The following is an 18,284-nucleotide window of genomic DNA, read 5'->3' as shown; positions in this document are numbered from 1 at the left end:
GTCAGTCATCAGTACTAACAGCAATAAAGCATCATGGCAAAAAAGGTGCATACAGTTTGAAGTGCACACATGACAATTGTCAGCACACAGCACCTTACAGAGCATAACACTACTATATTACAAACTGCCATTAACTGTACTATATTCAACCTGTGCATCAGACACATATTAGCATGTCCCTGCAATGGTACAGGTATCAGCACATGCATAGGATGTTGTGTGGGGTTGCCAAAGGCTTAGGCTGTGCCATACAGTGACATGTGTGTGTGTGTGTGTGTGTGTGTGTGTGTGTGTGTGTGTGTGTGTGTGTGTGTGTGTGTATGTGTGTGTGTGTGTGTGCATGTCTGAAGGTGTGCTAGTCAGCTGGGCCATGGAGAGGAGCTGTGTGTGTTTGTTGGTGACCTGCATTTGACAGTGATATGCGAGTGTGTGTATACACACAGTCAAGCCATGTGCTAACCCTACATGAGGGTATGTTTGACGGCCATGGACCATACATGGCAAAATGTACAGTTCACCATTTCTGGTCACAACCATGGGAACTGGTTCTGCCAGGAATGGCACTGGCAGCACCATGCCAACAGCCAGATGTGGTACTACTTCCTGACAGTGACCGGTGTCTGCTGGGTCTGTGTCTGTCATGGTACAGTCCAGGACCACGTGTCCATGACCTGCCACGTTGTGGTGTGGACAGCACCATCCCTTCAGTAGTGCTGGTGGTACTGCCATTATGGGAGTGTGACTGTGCACAGCCATGTTGGCTCTCAGGTGATGTTGTTGCTGACCTACATCCACGTGTTCGATGCCCTACTCCCACCACATGTTTAAGCACAGACATGGCACGGTTAAGGACTGACAATGTCTCACCTCACCATCTATCCACTACATTAGTGAAATGAAGTAAGATATCACCAATGCTGTGAAGGGATCCATGCATGCCAGGCAGTGTAGCATCCATGACCCTGAACATCCGTTGGTCTGCCATTCACAACGTGCCTATGCCCCCATGATAGACCAAAACATGCATCATATGACACATGCTGTGACATCTCAGACAGAGGCTGGATGGGAAGCAGTCCTCCTTTGAGCACCCCTGTCAATCTGCCTGAGTGGGACCTCTCAAGATCTCTGGCTATGGCTAGTGTTTACAGGGACAGATGCCATAGACACCAGACCCCCCTGTTCAATGCCACCACCCTCTGACTGCCCAATATCTGTGGTTGCTGGGGACTGGGTATGTGTGGGCATACTGACCGTGTACAGGGACATTAGGGGTGGAAGTGGGATGCCAATCAATGGGACATATTCAGGCCCCAACAACCCCACCCCTCCCTCACAGTGGCCACTATCATCATCAGAATCTGATGAGTCACTAACTTCAGGTTGTGAGGGGGACACACTCCAACCCCCATGGTCATCTGTGAGAGGAAGCCAGCATGACAATTCCTGCATTATAATGTCTGCTGATCCACACACACACACACACACACACACACACACACACACATACACACACACACACACACACACACACACACACACACACACACACACACACGCACACACGCACACACACACACACACACACACACACACACACACACACACACACACACACACACACACACACATACAGGTGAGGTGCCACAAAGGCATTACACAGACCACACCTTCTGACTGATGCCATGCACAACACACAATCAGACCACAACTGCCACACTCTGGACAGGCCCTCAACAACATACAGTGCAGCTACATCCAGTTAATGTTGCTAGTAAATACTAAAAAATACTGGCCCAACTGGCTGAAGCAATAGTCACCACTGATAAAATATCAAATGAAATAAAATAGGACTTCAAATGAGCGTACTGCACTTTATTTCAATGCTTTCTTCTCTTGGACAAGACACGAAAGCGTTGAAATAAAGTGCAGTACACTCATTTGAAGTATTATTTTATTTAATTTGATTTGATTATTATCAATGGTGACTATTGCTTCAGCAAGTTGGGCCAGTATTTTTTAGTATTTTTTTTGTTCCTTATACTGGTACAAGTTTTTTTGGTTAATGTTGCTACCTGTGAGATATGTGACAAGTCAGAGTATGTGATGGCCCTTCACCTAAAACACAGTGCATCCATTTACACAATAGTAATGCACCCTTGTATAGCAGACTGGCAACACCTAAACAAAACTACATGCTAATATGTTACAGCTCCTGCACTGTGATTACCAATGTGATGCACTGCAGTGAACCCCACCAAATGTGAACATGCACATATTGCAATATGACTAAGCTTAACAGTCATGTCCATGGCAAACTGCCAGTCCTTAACATGCCCAGGTATAGGTGAGCCATAACAAGACAGTTCCACATTCACTGGCTACAGATTGATGGTCCCCAGCCACACCAGAGGTACCTATGGATTTGTGGGGGAGAGGTATTGTCAGCGCACACACATGTGGCACCGGTACAGGATAATATGTGCATTTATTAATATGTACAGTACATGCTGTGATACTACCCAAAATGCTGACATTCACAATATGTGTGCACGTGTGCATTACAAAACCCCACCAAAAAATGCAGATTGACCTGACATATGCATACAGGTATGCAGAGGCTGCCACTATGAATGCTACGCTATTAATGTGATGACCACTGGAGGCTTACCTGGATGCTCCTCATCTGTTGAATCTGTGCCACCCACCTCCATGACATATGTACTGATGGTTTCCCTGTGAGCTGGTGGCTGAACTTGGGTTTCCCAGGAACTCCTCTGTGGCTGAGAGTAGTGGTTGTGTAGCAGGCTCTCCCCCTGTGCCAGCACAGTCCCTGGAGTCCCTGGCCATAGCTGCAGCCCTTTGCCATGCATGATGTTTGATATCCGTAGTACGGTGTTGGACCTGTTCATTGCTCTTAGGTTCATAGGTAGGTACTAGGCTATCTGCTCGAAGGCATTTATAAGCCTAGCTGGAATGTGTTGGCTTTTGCCACCCTCTTAGATTAGTTCCCTGTGCCTCTGTCCAGCAGAGCCATTGAAGTGATCCCTGGGGTAAACTTTCTGTTTCCCATCCACTCGTCAAGGTTTCTCTTGAAGAGGGTTAGCAAGTAGCTCTGCCTAATGTAGACTGGAATCTTGTTCTAGAGCATGGGAAGTCTCTGGGACAGAAATCTATCCCTCCAGCATGTCCTGTTTATTGTTGTGGTGAGGTTTAGATCCCTGGAGCGGGTGGTGTCCTGGTGGCCTACATCATTCACTGTTGCTACCAGATCTGTCCACAGTGCAGCGCGCTGTTGCTGGTTATGCCGAGTCCTTGACAACAGCACCCAGTGATGGAGTCTCAGGGCATAAATAATTGCAGCGGTCTCAGCTTCTGAGAAGGGTGGATTGCGATATCTAAACATTTCACCTGAAAGACATGAACAGGGGAACACATCACAGGACTTCATACATTGCTCACCATTACGTACCCATCCTGCACATCTACATTTGCCACCACTATCCACCATTTCCTGCCACATCATCCCCCAACATCTATCACCACAGTATGTATGTGGCTATCTGCAACATACATCATGCATTGCCCTCCTGATCCTGATGCTTCATGCTACTTCCTATATGTGCTATGAGGTGTTCAAATGCATTTACCTGCTTCACCTATTACTGCTTGTTCATAGCCTGTCTATATGGTACACTGTGGTGTCAGCCTCCTACTGTTGTTAGGGTTGTCAAGGAAGGGATCATGTCTGTTACACTCTGTTGACCTCTTTGACATGTCCAAAGCCATAGACTGGGGGTGACAGTGGACACAGTCTACCTTAACCTGGAAAAGTCTTTGACAGTATCACCCACCTGCCCATAATAGATATATGCTCCCAAGTGTTCATCACACCACATGTTACCATAGGGGTTGCACACTGGCACACTGCCATGACCCATGTAAAACATATTGGGGAATCCATACCAAGTGGTTAACCCATAACTAGTGGTGTAAGCTGTTGTACTGTGTGTGGCCCTCTGTTATGTGTGATGTACACATCTGTGGTGCAGGGCACAGCCATTGGCCTTTGGCTAACCATGTCTGCAGATGACTGCATGTTGTGTGCTGTCACCAGATTCCCTAGTGATGTGGACATCTGCCTGGGAAGGTGTCATGCAGATACATGACTGGTGCTGGAAACATGGCTCCAGGCCACATACCAGGACATGCAGTGTCAAGCCATTTGGGGAGACTGTCATCCCCATATATTATCACAGTACCAACAACATCCTAGGCAAGCAATCAGTCATGTGTGATCTGTACACACAGTTCAATGACAACATGATATGTCACCAGCATGTTGCTTCAGTTGTATGGTAAACCTTCTACATGGCCCACCTCATACATATGGGTATGTCATCCAGGAACATGGGGTCCTAACATCCATGTATTCCCACAATAAGGCCCATTATTGTGCAAAATGCCCTGTTTGTTATTGAACTCACACAGCACATGCAGCAGCTGGGGACATCACAGAGGTTCCCCACCAGGGAGTACCAGGGCCTCAAACATGTACCATACACAGATAGGCTATGAGACCAACCCTCTACCCAGTTGCATACATACTGCTCAGATTTGACCTCTGTCTAGTATGCATGACGATCACCAAGTCCACATTGTTGGGACTGCTGCACAAGTGCAACTCAAGCTCCACTCCATTAACACACACACACACACACACACACACACACACACACACACACACACACACACACACACACACACGCAAACATACCCTCAACATCAATGTGTCTTCCTGGTGGCTCAGATGTGTGCCCCACACACTCACCCTGTTGTGGAATGGTTACCCTGTCCACATCAGTCAGGGTAGCTATTTACACCTTTGCAGGCAGAACCTGGATAACTGTATGGGTTAACTGCACATCTACCCTTGGGATACCACCTGTGTCCCTGTTGGACTGGAGCATCAGGTTCTGCCTTGCATACACATGGGCTAACATCTGGGATAGGCCTATGGGGGCTCAGGACCCATAGCTTAGTAATGTTGGGATAGCAGTTATGGTCTGTGTGCTGTGACAGACTGTGTTGTTAGGTGTCCACACCCATCACTGCCATTGACTGTGCTGTGTCCCCAATGGGCAACGTTAGAGTACCATGTCATACAGCCAACATCCAACAAATAGGTGAGTGCTACTACAAGTGCATGTGGATATTCCAGCAGCATCTGTGCTACAAAATAACTGAGAGCAGTCCATATGTGGTGTAGGGTTTCCTCCTCATAGGTGTCCGACATCTGCAGTACCCAGATGTTTGCAGGATGTGTACATGTGCCTGAGATATGTGGACTCCATGCCAGTCAACTGTGGATGTCTGGAAACCAGTTAGACAATATGTAATGTACATCGCCAGAGTGTGGGGAATGTGTCTATGACATGCCAGACCCCTCAGAACACAGTAATGGCACATTAATATCTGGTACTGTATTCTTTCCCTGACATTGTATGGTTAGTATGTACACACTGTTGCTGAGATGCAGCCTGTGTCCCCTCACTACTACTGTCTACAACCTGCTGTCCTGCTGCAGTGGCTCAGCAAGTATGCTAGCCATGGCTGTCAGGCAATGAGATACAGGTGTGGAGCACACAATGAGCTAGCCAGAGTACATCAGGAACAGTCAGGGACACCTGGACAATGTTTGAACTATCCCTGTATGACATTCACAGACCGAGAGTGGCTCATGACACTACATGATGTGATATGCCAGCTGTATTCACCAGTAGTTGCTGTCACTATTCTACAACAGACAATCCAGTAGCATTTTTGCATGGGATAACCAGTGCTGGGGGGACTCAGGGGACAGAGCTGCGATCTATGTCACTGCAAACAGAGTCAAAAGGCAAGATTGTAGGTGCTGGACAGCAGACTAACAGCAACATGGCATTCCAAGATATGTTGTTGAGACCTACTGTTGACATTCCCATTTCCCATGACTGCATCCCCCCATCTGCATTCCATTACATGGTTAACTGTATGACATACCTGGTATAGTGCTGTACTCCTTTCTGATCAGAAATCCAGTGGCATTTTTCCTTGGAAATTGCAGTCTTTCATGAAGAAAGCTACAGACCAATTTACTATAGGCAGCAACTTGCCTTCTGTGAGTAATGTTCATGAACAGGTGATTGCCTGTGCACCAATCCATTACTCACACTTACTAATAGCATGCAGAATAGCTGGGTTGCATTGCCATTAGCCAATGGCATGGGAACACACTCCTATAATTAAGGCCTTCATGTAGGCTTTGGTCCTTTTCCTGGCCTGTGAGTAGGACATTATCGAGGTGTGGGAGCTACAGCATCACAAAGGGTATGTCAAAATACTGTTCACTGTTTGGATTGATGTGCTATATCCACAGATGTGCATGTTATGTTTGGCCATTGTTAACAGAGTTTCTGATTTTGTGGCAGATTACTGTTTAACAATGTGTGTTGGGCTCAGTAAGGAGACAAGCAGATGTGTGTGTCATACGTCATTTTTATCTGAATGTGCATGCCGCTGCAGTTGATGCTGGTCTATCAGCTGTGTATGTTTGTAGGGAGAGACTGTGATACATGTCCCTGTCACCTGAGCACCCCCCAACCCTGTATGCATGGGTGTTGTGTGGATGCCCTGTTCTAGGTGTTTGGGAGGTAAGGTAGGTCTGTATCAGGTATCTGAACATACTGCTGCATGTGTAGCAGGCCACAGCTGCTGCATTCTGGCCAGGTGTCATACTAGGGATTGTGAAGAAATTGGGGGAGTGAGTGAGGGAGCAGTGTCAGCTCTTGTGTCACAGCATGGCCAGGGAGAGGGTACCCATAACAGTCCAGGTGAGGCATGTGCCTCTGGTGCATATGTTAAGTAGTAGTACCATTCAGAGAGTGGTAGATGATATTTAGGACATGTATTCATATTTGTGATGTGTCCCACTGTCCAGGCCTTTGAGATGCTACTGTTGGTGGCAGTGACTGTGGTAGCAGCAACCAGTTCTGCTGGACATTGCAGGGGTCAGTTATTTCTAGATAGTATTGCCAAGCATGTAGTTGTCATGCAACAGACTGGACTGTGGGCCTGGACTGTGGGTGACCAGATGTCAGACATGCTAGGAATGTAACAGATAGAGCTACTGAGTCATTAATATTAGAGGTGTAGTTGCAAGACATATGTGCATGTATACAGTGTGTTACACAGGCTTGGCATGAACATGTGTGTTTGGATGGCTATGATGTGTGACACTGACCTGTCTGTCATGTTTTGTAAAATCAATCTGCACTGCATGGCCAGTACTTCAGCACACAGAATATTTTTGTTGACAACCATGCCATAAGTAGGTGACACAACTGTGGACATTCTGCAACAGTTTGTGCACCTGTACCTGATATCGTCAGCCTCTCATCAATCCATCAACATGTCTTTGGCTGTGTACTGGTTCCATGTCTGCATCACAGGCACCAATTCACTGTCAATTATCACATTATATGTAGACGTAGTGTCAGTGGTAATCTAGATATCTTCATAAAAACACCAGTAATTCCACATAGTTAAGTTGGACTACTGGTGTATTGCACTGAACTGTAGTTCATAGGGTCTGGGCTTCAATATTTGGCAGGGGCTGTCTTTTTTCACTAATGTAACATCTCTGTACTGTATGATATATTTACAAAAGCAGCAGTAATTCCCCAGAACTGAGTTGGCCTAGTGGTATGCTGCTCTGACAGTAGCTCAGAAAGTCCTGGGTTTAAGCCTTTGCAGGGCTGGTTATTTTATTGCTGGGCAGAACAGTGTCTGAATCAGATATGTCGATTAAAGCAGTTTTACGTGGGTTTGCACAGGTTTGCACAATGTGTCACAATGTTAAGCGGCGTTTATCCCCATTTAAATCTGTGCTATTTCCAAATAAAGAAAAGAAAAAGGAATGATAGGACATTGGTGAAATGGGGGCAAGCAGGGGGGGAAACAATATGAAAGGCAGGTAGGGATGTGCAGGATGGGTGTAGGAAAGGACCATAACTCTCCATTTCTTGGCCAGCAACAGCTATGCATGATGTGGATAATTTGGAATTTGGAGCCTCACACCCCACAGGGAGGAGTGTGGGCGACATAATTTTGTGGATTAATTGCTGGGATGATTGAATGATAACACTGTACATGAGTGCAAAATGGAGAGCTATGTATGGGGTAATATATTTTTTGCAGGACAGATGCCCTTTTTTTAAGGAGAGTGTAATGTTGGGAAAGGGTTGTAGGTACATTTGGGGAGGTATGTTGGGTAGGAGAGGTTTCATTTGCAAACAGATAAGACAGACAAGACAGTGGACAGGGGAGGTGTATGACATTTGAGGAGGAAACACCTTGGACAGGGAGGATTATTGGGAATCGGAGGACTGAGGTCCCCACTCATGGGCAGTCACCACTGCCCTTTCACGGCCATGAAGGTGGCTGTGCTGGAGGCTGGGTGCAGGGGCCAGCATGCCTCTCGATATGCTCCAGTCTGCCTTATATCTGGTGCAACTGGTCATCCAAATCCTGTTGGATGACCCTGTGCACCATCCCTGGAAACTGATTGTGGATGACAGGATCCTCTTTGCACCCATACCTGGGGGGGGATGGGTCCGGTCCCGTGAGGCGGCTCCACCCAAAAGTGGCGCAGGACCAGCAGAGGAGATAGCTCCAGGTTGGGGGTCCCAGATGTGCTGAGACCCAGTGCCACACCCAGATGAGGTGGGACAGGTGGATCCACTGGGATCAGCCTACTCAAACGTGCTATGGTGTTGATGTTTGTCAAAGTGTATTGGTTAGTCATTAACAAAACATTTCAAAGTGAGTTATAACAGCATGTGTGGGTGTTCCAATTAACCCAGAATAATAGAATTGCATACCATACAGAACACAGGTAGAAATGGAATAACAGTCATTATTGTAATAGCATGCCAGTAGCAGTTACGGCAAAAGGCCAATAATGGTGGAATTTCAACAAGGTATGTTAGTATGCAACCATTGAAATATATAACCAATAATACAACACAAGGCCCAACATTAGGCTTTGAGAACAACATATGTTGACATGAGACTATACCCGTAGTATAAGAATAATAATTTGTGATGCAGATAAGGGGTGGGGTGAGAGAAAAACATTCCATTAACAACTGTATAGGCTATATTTTTCACAACAGTACTGCTCAGTACTCTACAGGTCTGCCCTTACTTTACATCTACATGTGCCCTATAGCTTCTGTAGCACATACATACCACTCAAGCTGTTGACATGAAATGGTATAGGCCAAACTGTAAGAACTATAGGTACATAAATACAGGGGACTCGTACATGACAGGGTAACATATATAACTGTACCCTGCACTGATGTTGTGTGAGTGTACTACTGGCATACTTCAATTGGATTTATATCTGTGTCCAAGGGTATTGGCAACAGTGATCACTAGCCATGACAGCATGACACTTGAGAGACTTGTATCGTGCACAGTGCATAGAGTACATACCTATCCTGCTGTCATTCATAGGCATGGGGTTGGACTATCAGCACACATTCACAGATGCACCAGGCATACAGCTCTACCAACAGTAGACCATTTAATTTTCTAATTCAGTTGTAATACTAGTGCACTTCATGACATTTTATTTAATGAAGTCTTATCAACTTGCTAAGCACTGCTGTTTACACACTAGTACATCTGGACACAGATTATTAGTATACCCTTCATACAGCTACTACAGACATTTCGTTACCTGTAAGTCCTGTGGAGAAAATATCTGTTAACACTACATGACTGTTTCTATAAATAGTCAAGACTACTTGTCTGTTACTATAAATACATCTTAGTACTGGTCCCTGGGTTCAAACCCTGGTCTGTGTGTGGAAATATTAGCAACATATGTATTGCTTATCACACTAAGCTACTGGGTCGCTGCTGTATGCTGGTTGACTGATTTGTGCCTAAAGCTCACCTGGTGACAAAGTTTGACCTGGTAATATAGGTAGAGTGTCACAGAAGACTGCAGTGACAGCTGAACATCATGCAAGAGATTCATGCATGACAGAGATAGTAGGTGACATGTGTATTAATAGTTGGAATACAGGTGTGCACATTTAACCCTTAGTGGATGGGAATATGTGTGATCTGTACAGACCATATTGGGGTGCTGGGTTGCCTACCCAACCCATATACATTAGCAGATAATATATTTGCAGTCTACAGCTATTACAGTCTCATACTTGCCTGCATCAGCATACCTAAATTCAGGAATGTGTATAGCTGAAATGCAGAGGTTAACACAAGACAATCCTGAGGGTCACACACTATGATACCTTACACATTAGTATTCAAGGTTCAGATCTTAGTGCAGAACCTATATCAAATTGCATTCCATCTTATTGTACAGCTCCACATCTACACTTTAGCATAACAATTTTTTATAAGCCAAACTTCAGTCACTTCATGGTGTCATAGCCATATTTGCTGTGGAGCACCTGTAAAATTGGATTTCCTTAACAACAGACCAGAATACACACAACACTTGGAAGAAAAACGCTTTACTGAGGGTGACATGACAGTGGTTTATTTCACTCACAATTCTGACTGTAGTTGTACTCTATATCCTGTAGATAATGAAAGAATGTCATTTATTACCTTTACATTTTCAATCACGGTGTACTTTATTACAACATCCTTAGTATTAATACAGTATATAGTTATGTCATTCCTACACACTGTTACTACAATATTGGCTTTCTTTCATCAAGAGTAGCATGTTTGATGCCTTCATCTGTATTGCACAGTACCTGTCATTACTCATTTACATCAGTCTGGGTCTAAGAACACATTCATTGCAGTATACTCAGAACAGACTATACCTACTAGTGGTTACCAATGTACTATTTCTTATTTATTGTACTATATATTGCAAGATAGCTCTTTACTCACCACACTGCAGTGCATCCTCACTAGGGACCCTGCACAGGCCTCCATGTTGTGAGCCCTTTCCTCTGCAGCTGTGGGGGGAAAACACACCATTATGCATACCTGTCTGTCAGATATTCATACTACAATTTGATAAATTATCGGTTGCTATACTTACAAACTTCTGGGGCATTCTGTTCCCGAGCATCTTGGATCCACTGGGCAAAGACCCCCCCCCTTCATTCCCTTCAGGTCATCATAATGATGATGCACCTGCTCACCAGTGCGGGGGATTCCAGTAGCCTTGGTGAGGTCAAGTGCCAGATGGTCCCAGGTCTCAGACTTGTATTATGAGCCCTGGTACTGGCCCTGCAACAGTCTGTCACCATGGTCTTTGACAAGGAGCCCAAACATGACCCTGGACTCCAACATGGCCCAGCGCTGTACTCGAAAGCATGCTCCTTTTCTGACTCCAGCCATAGCTCCTGCAGTGATGAAACTCCAACAGGTTCTGGCTGTATTCCCGCCTGTTCAGTTTAAATAAGGCTGTTTTCCTGCCCTTTATCACCATTGACCATTTTTAAAAATGCTTAACTCCCCTTAGCACTGTGCAAACCCACTGAGCTGAGCTGAGGACTGCTTAAAGCGGGCTGCTTAGCAATGTTCAAACCAGCTAAGTGAAGCTGAGTGATGGTAAGTATTGCAAAAACAGGTCCTATTTAAGTATTGCTTAGCTTGGCTTGGCAGTGCTTAGCAAAGCTTAGCTAAGGGCAAACAAGATTTTTAATTAATAATATATATATATATATATATATATATATATATATATATATATATATATATATATTTTTTTTTTTTTGACATTAATTACTCATTATTGATACTTTGTTATTGTGTGTATGTATTTTAATTTACATGACCTAACCCTATGTATAGGTTCATAGGTAAGTACTAGGCTATTGACTCTAGGGCCTATATAAGCCTAGCCAAAAAGGTACCCTGGCTTTCACTACCAAAGAAAATGATTTTCCTGTGTCCCTGTCAAGCAGAGTCACAGAAGTGATCCCCGGAGTGAATTTCCTATTTCCCATCCAATCATCAAGATTTTTCTTGAAGAGTGCTAATGAGGAGCTTTGTTTGACATAGATAGATATTCTGTACCAGAGTATGTAAAGTCTTTGGGACAGGAATTTAGGAATCTATCCCTTCAGCATGTTCTGTTTGTTGTTGTGACAAGGTTTAGGTACCTAGAGCCTGCAGCTTGGAGGGATTGGGATTTCTTTAAGTGGAGTATGTCCAACAGCTCTGGGTTTGACATAGCTTTGTATGTTAGGCAGAGATCGCCTCTGAGTAGGCGATATGCGACAGAGTAAAGCTGGATTTTTTTGAGATGGTCTGCGTAGGGCATCTGTTTGAGGCCAGTAATCCTCTTTGTGAGGTATTTCTGTGGCCTTTCCAGTTGTTGTAGATGTCTTGTGAGGTACGTACCAAAAGGGGCATTGTACTCTATAATGGGTCTAATAAGTGATGAGTAGAGGGGAACAATGACCTCTTTTTTTCTGGATGAGAAACCTTTTATGATGAGGTGTGCCATGTAGAAGGATTTCCTGACTACTCTGGTGATGTGATTATCAAACGAGAGACTACTATCCACCTGTGTCCCAAGGTCTCTTATCACACTTTCGGTGTTAAGTAGACTAGCGGCTATGTGGTAGTTCATGGGTAGAGAGTTTTTACCAAAGGGGATGACAATGCACTTTTTGGCATTGAGCTTGAGGCCATGGCTTTGACACCAGGCATCTATCTCAGTGAGGCCCTTTTGTAGGATTAAAAATAAAAACACAAAAATCATGAACTGCACCAAACTGTTTAATGAAGAGCTGAAACTGAAGGCTCCCAAAAACTAAACGCTTTCACCATCAACTGATGGCTTCTTCAGAGTAAAAGGAGCACATAATCACAGGTTTTAAATACAAAGTTCCACATGTGCCTTAACCAATCAAATTTCTTGATTAATTACAGTCCCAATATACATACTGATCTAACTCACAAGTACCATAAAACATACACATAAAACTTGCTAAAAGCATATGCTAAAATATTTATTTGTTTCCATGTACACTAACATATAAACACTTTGAACCATAATTATTGCACATATATTGATGTCAAAACCCTGATTATAAATAATTGACTTTTCCATAACAACTGAAAGCTAAAAGACTTTAAACAACCATAGCCCTTTGTTTCAAAATAGGCTTAATAGAAATATGATCATTAAGCCCAGGGTGAGTTGTCGCATCTAGAATCACCTGCCATTTAAATTCTAAAGACTCTACTCTAGTGCTGACATCACCCTCTCTCTCACTTGTCAACACCCTGTCAATAACAAAAAATATAAACTTTTTGAAACAAACACAATTCTTGGAATGTAAATACAACGCATTGTGGCTGTCCTTGTTTTTGATGGCCCTCTGATGTTCTGCTATCCTTTCCCTTAATCTACGTATGGTTTTCCCTACATAAAATCCTGCACATGTCGTGCAAGTTGCAAGGTATACCACTTTTTTAGAATTACAACTACATCTACCCGGGCATGAAATTGCCTTGTTGTACCCCCTCACAACCACATAGGGCCCATCATTGATATATCTACAGCACCTACACATTTGTGAATTTGTAAATCTACTTTGTTGTTTTTCAAATAGGTTCTTTAAAGTTAAACCTCTTGAAAAAATTATTTTTGGTTTATGACCAAATTCTTTTTGCATATCCATGTTAAATGCTAGGTCCCAAGATTTCACAATAATCTCAATAATGTTGTGTGCCTGCGAATTGTACTTCAAGACAATAGCTCTTGAATCAAACATTTTCGAATGAGTGGACTCAATTATTTCATTCACCTTAATAATTGAAGTGTTTTCTACCAAAATGGGTTTAAATGATGTCCACCTTCTTTTCATCACCTCTTTTTTAACTGAAATCAACAATTTCAATGGGTAACCCCTATCCAAAAACATTCCTATTAATTTATACATCTCCCTCTGAAAGGTCTCATCATTGCTTACAAGACGTGACAGACGAACCATCTCCCCTTTAATAACACTTTTACACTGATGCAATGGGTGACAACTTGAAAAATGCAAAAGAGAATTACTATAGGTCTCTTTTCTATGTATATTGCTTTCTAAACCTTCACTTGTCTTGGTAAGTTTAATATCCAAGAAGTCAATAGTCTCATTGTCCCATTTATATGTGAAGGAAAGAAATGAAGTAGTAAAATTAAGATATTCCACAAAATTTCTAGCTTCATCCTCATTTCCCTTCCACAAAATAAGTATGTCATCTAAAAATCGGTTATATAATGCAATATGTTCAAAAAAAGGGGGTAGGGGACACAAAGGTTTCTTCCCAATGCAGTAATACAAGGTTAGCAAAAATGGGGGCACATTTGGCCCCCATAGCCACCCCTGATGTTTGATGGTAAATTTCCCCCGCGAATATCATGTAATTATTTTTAAGTACTAATTCCATGAAATTAACTACATTGTTCAACTTTACAGTAGTCAAATGTTTACTTCTCAAAAGACTTTCCCTAAAGTATTCCAACCCCTCTTCTTGAGGTATTGTGGAAAATAAATTAACCACATCTATAGTAAGGAATGACCAAACCAAATCACCCTTGCCAATAGTACTAATTCGTTTTAAACAATGCCATGAGTCCTTCAATATATGCTCATGCTTGTTTAAAAACCCTTGTGTATTCTTATCAACATAGGCTGCCAAAGGTTCAGTTTTGGATCCCTTTGCTGCTACTATTGGTCTGAAAGGGGGATCATAAATATTTTTATGGATTGTGGGAATGCCGAACACTGCAGGTGTAACTGGGTGTTCAACTATCAAAAAACCATAATCTTTTTGTTGTATTCCCCCTTCTAACAAAGTATCCATTAAGAAAGTGTCAATTTTTTGATATACTATATTCATCTCACATCTAGAAGCTCTTTGATAGGTACTATCATCATTTAAGGTAGTTTCCATTTTGGCTGTATAATCAAGGTGAGTCATAATGACCACCCCTTCCCCTTTGTCAGGTTTCATTATTCTAATTTCTTTGTTGGAAGTCAATTCTTTCAACACTAGTCTCTCTTGTTTCGTAAGGTTGTCCTGTTCCCTAATTCTGTTCTTCTCCAAATATGTTCGTATAGTGTTAACAGATAATTTTTCAAACAATGCCACATCCTTATCAACAGGCGGAATAAATGTACTTTTCCTAATAAGTGTTGACGGAAAAAAAATCTTTCTGTACATTTTGCCTTTTAAAATATAGTGCTAAAATAAAATGCCTAGCATATAATTTCAAACTTGTGATCAAATCCACAGTATTGTAAAAAAATTCAGGTATATATGTAAACCCCTTTGCTAATAAATCATGATGCATTCCTTTATTTCCAAAGCACTAAAATTATATATAGTGAAGCCTGCTTTTGTGTTAGCTTCGCATTTAAATTCAGCTGCATCATTATTCAAACATAGTGCACTTAATAAAATACTGTTGTCAGCCCCTTCAACACACACTGTAGATTCAACAGTGTCAGTATTACATTCCAAAACACTAAAAAAGTGTCAAAATGGTTGTTAATGTCAATTGCTCCAATGTTATAACAAAAGTCCAGTCCCTGGATTATCTCCGCCTCTGGTTGTTGTTGGTGTACCACCGCCCTCTCGTATTGTAACGGTTGTTCCCTCATTGATATTTGTAATGGGAACTGTTCGACTGGTTCTCTGAACCACCCCCCATTTTGTTCCTCAGGTGTTCGGATCTCCTCGGACCTGGAGATGTTACTAAAAAACTTGGTGTTCATCATTACGTTCCCCAAAGTCATGCTCGTCACAATAATCACATACATTGTCCATGTTATTATAATTCTGTCCATTGTTGGAGCCATATTTGTAAACTGTCCTGTTGTTATTAGAACCAAAATTATATGCCATGTTATTCTTGTAGTCCATGAGGTCTCTAGATAGCTTTTTGATTTTGATTTTAACATTCTTATCAACAAACTTTTCAATGCTGTTAAGCAGAACATTGTATTGCTTAACATATTGAAAAAAACAATAAATCACTAGTAATACTTTCATTTAAAGTTACTATTTCTTTCTCAAGAAGCTCCAACTTACTCTTGTTGTTTTTGATTATAATGTCCAAAATTTCTAACCCAGTTTTGTCATATAAATCCACCAATTGCTTGTAAGCTGTAGAACCTTTTTCGATCCCATTTGGCACTTTATTCAATCTGAGCCCTTTTGGTACTTGCTTCAAAGCGATGGATTTTAAAAGAAATGCGTTGTCTAATTGAAGACCCCGGAATCTGCGGCATGTAGTTTCAAAAAGCTCCAACTGCTTTTTTAAAGATGGCGTCGAAAGAACCCTACCCTCCTCCTTTGAGACCGAGAAGTCGACGTCTGGAATGGGCAGCCACCGTTGAATGACCATTCGGTTCTGATTGACCCCAGCACCACTCTGGATACCTTCACCATTGATAACATCACCATCTTCTTCAATGTCCAAACCTGGAACGGAATGCAATGTGAACAACTGGGCCTGCAAGTCAGTCACCGTCGCCTGAGAAGATCTCCCAGCATCCACCTGGGTTTGCGTCAACAATGCCGTCAACTTCCTGACTGAAGTGGTTAACTCTTTTATAACTGCTTCCATGGAAATCGAGCGGTATACAATATAACAATTGAATAAATTAAATAAACTAATAAAATAAACCAGTTCCCCAAAAAAACATAGGTGTAGCCGAGAATTATAACTAATAAAACAAACTGTACCCAACAGGGTAAAGACTAATAAAAATAAAAACACAAAAATCATGAACTGCACCAAACTGTTTAATGAAGAGCTCAAACTGAAGGCTCCCAAATACTAAGCACTTTCACCATCAACTGATGGCTTCTTCAGAGTAAAAGGAGCACATAATCACAGGTTTTAAATACAAAGTTCCACATGTGCCTTAACCAATCAAATTTCTTGATTAATTACAGTCCCAATATACATACTGATCTAACTCACAAGTACCATAAAATATACACATAAAACTTGCTAAAAGCATATGCTAAAATATTTATTTGTTTCCATGTACACTAACATATAAACACTTTGAACCATACTTATTGCACATATATTGATGTCAAAACTCTGATTATAAATAATTGACTTTTCCATAACAACTGAAAGCTAAAAGACTTTAAACAACCATAGTCCTTTGTTTCAAAATAGGCTTAATAGAAATATGATCATTAAGCCCAGGATGAGTTGTCGCATGTAGAATCACCTGCCATTTAAATTCTAAAGACTCTACTCTAGTGTTGTCATCACCCCCTCTCTCACTTGTCAACACCCTGTCAATAACAAAAAATGTAAACTTTTTGAAACAAATACAATTCTTGGAATGTAAATACAACGCATTGTGGCTGTCCTTGTTTTTGATGGCCCTCTGATGTTCTGCTATCCTTTCCCTTAATCTGCGTATGGTTTTCCCTACATAAAAGCCTGCACATGTCATGCAAGTTGCAAGGTATACCACTTTTTTAGAATTACAACTACATCTACCCGGGCATGAAATTGCCTTGCTGTACCTCCTCACAACTACATAGGGCCCATCATTGATATATCTACAGTACCTACATGACCGACATTTGTACATTTGTGAATTTGTAAATCTACTTTGTTGTTTTTCAAATAGGTTCTTTAAATTCTTTTGTAGGATGTCCACATCGTTAGGGGTTTTGATTATGGCTCCTAGTTTGCAGTCATCTGCGAACTTAGTTAGAGTTAGCTAAAGACCTTCTGTGTTAGCCTGTACTTCAGAGAAGTAGATACCAAACAGGAGAGGACCCAGGTAAAGGAAAGGTATTTTAATTACTTTACCTTGGAGTGTGACAGCAGTGCATTGGACACTTGTGTTTAACTGGGGGTTTTCAACTCATATCTCCAGTGACACTGGGATTCTGGACAAGCTGCACCAACCCTGTTAAAATATATCAATAACTACGTCAGTAAAAAAATAAAAATGTACATAGAAATGCTTTTGGATATAAAAAGCTAAATGACCTGTCTGGGTATTCAAATCATGCACCTACTGCACAGGAAGCCGTGACTCTATCCATTAAGCTAACTTGGATGTGAAGATTTCAGCTATACATTTCTATATAGCTTCTTGTTACATTTACACATTGCTGAGCAATGCGCCTTGCACAGCAAACCCGTTCAGCTATGCTTAAACTTGACCTTTTGTATAAAAATTAAAAGCACCCAG

This window comes from Protopterus annectens, chromosome 7.part1 (genome assembly GCF_019279795.1).
Source record: "Protopterus annectens isolate FY-2018-M chromosome 7.part1, PAN1.0, whole genome shotgun sequence".
NCBI classification, from domain to species: domain Eukaryota; kingdom Metazoa; phylum Chordata; order Ceratodontiformes; family Protopteridae; genus Protopterus; species Protopterus annectens.
Note: the sequence above shows the minus strand (reverse complement) of the source record.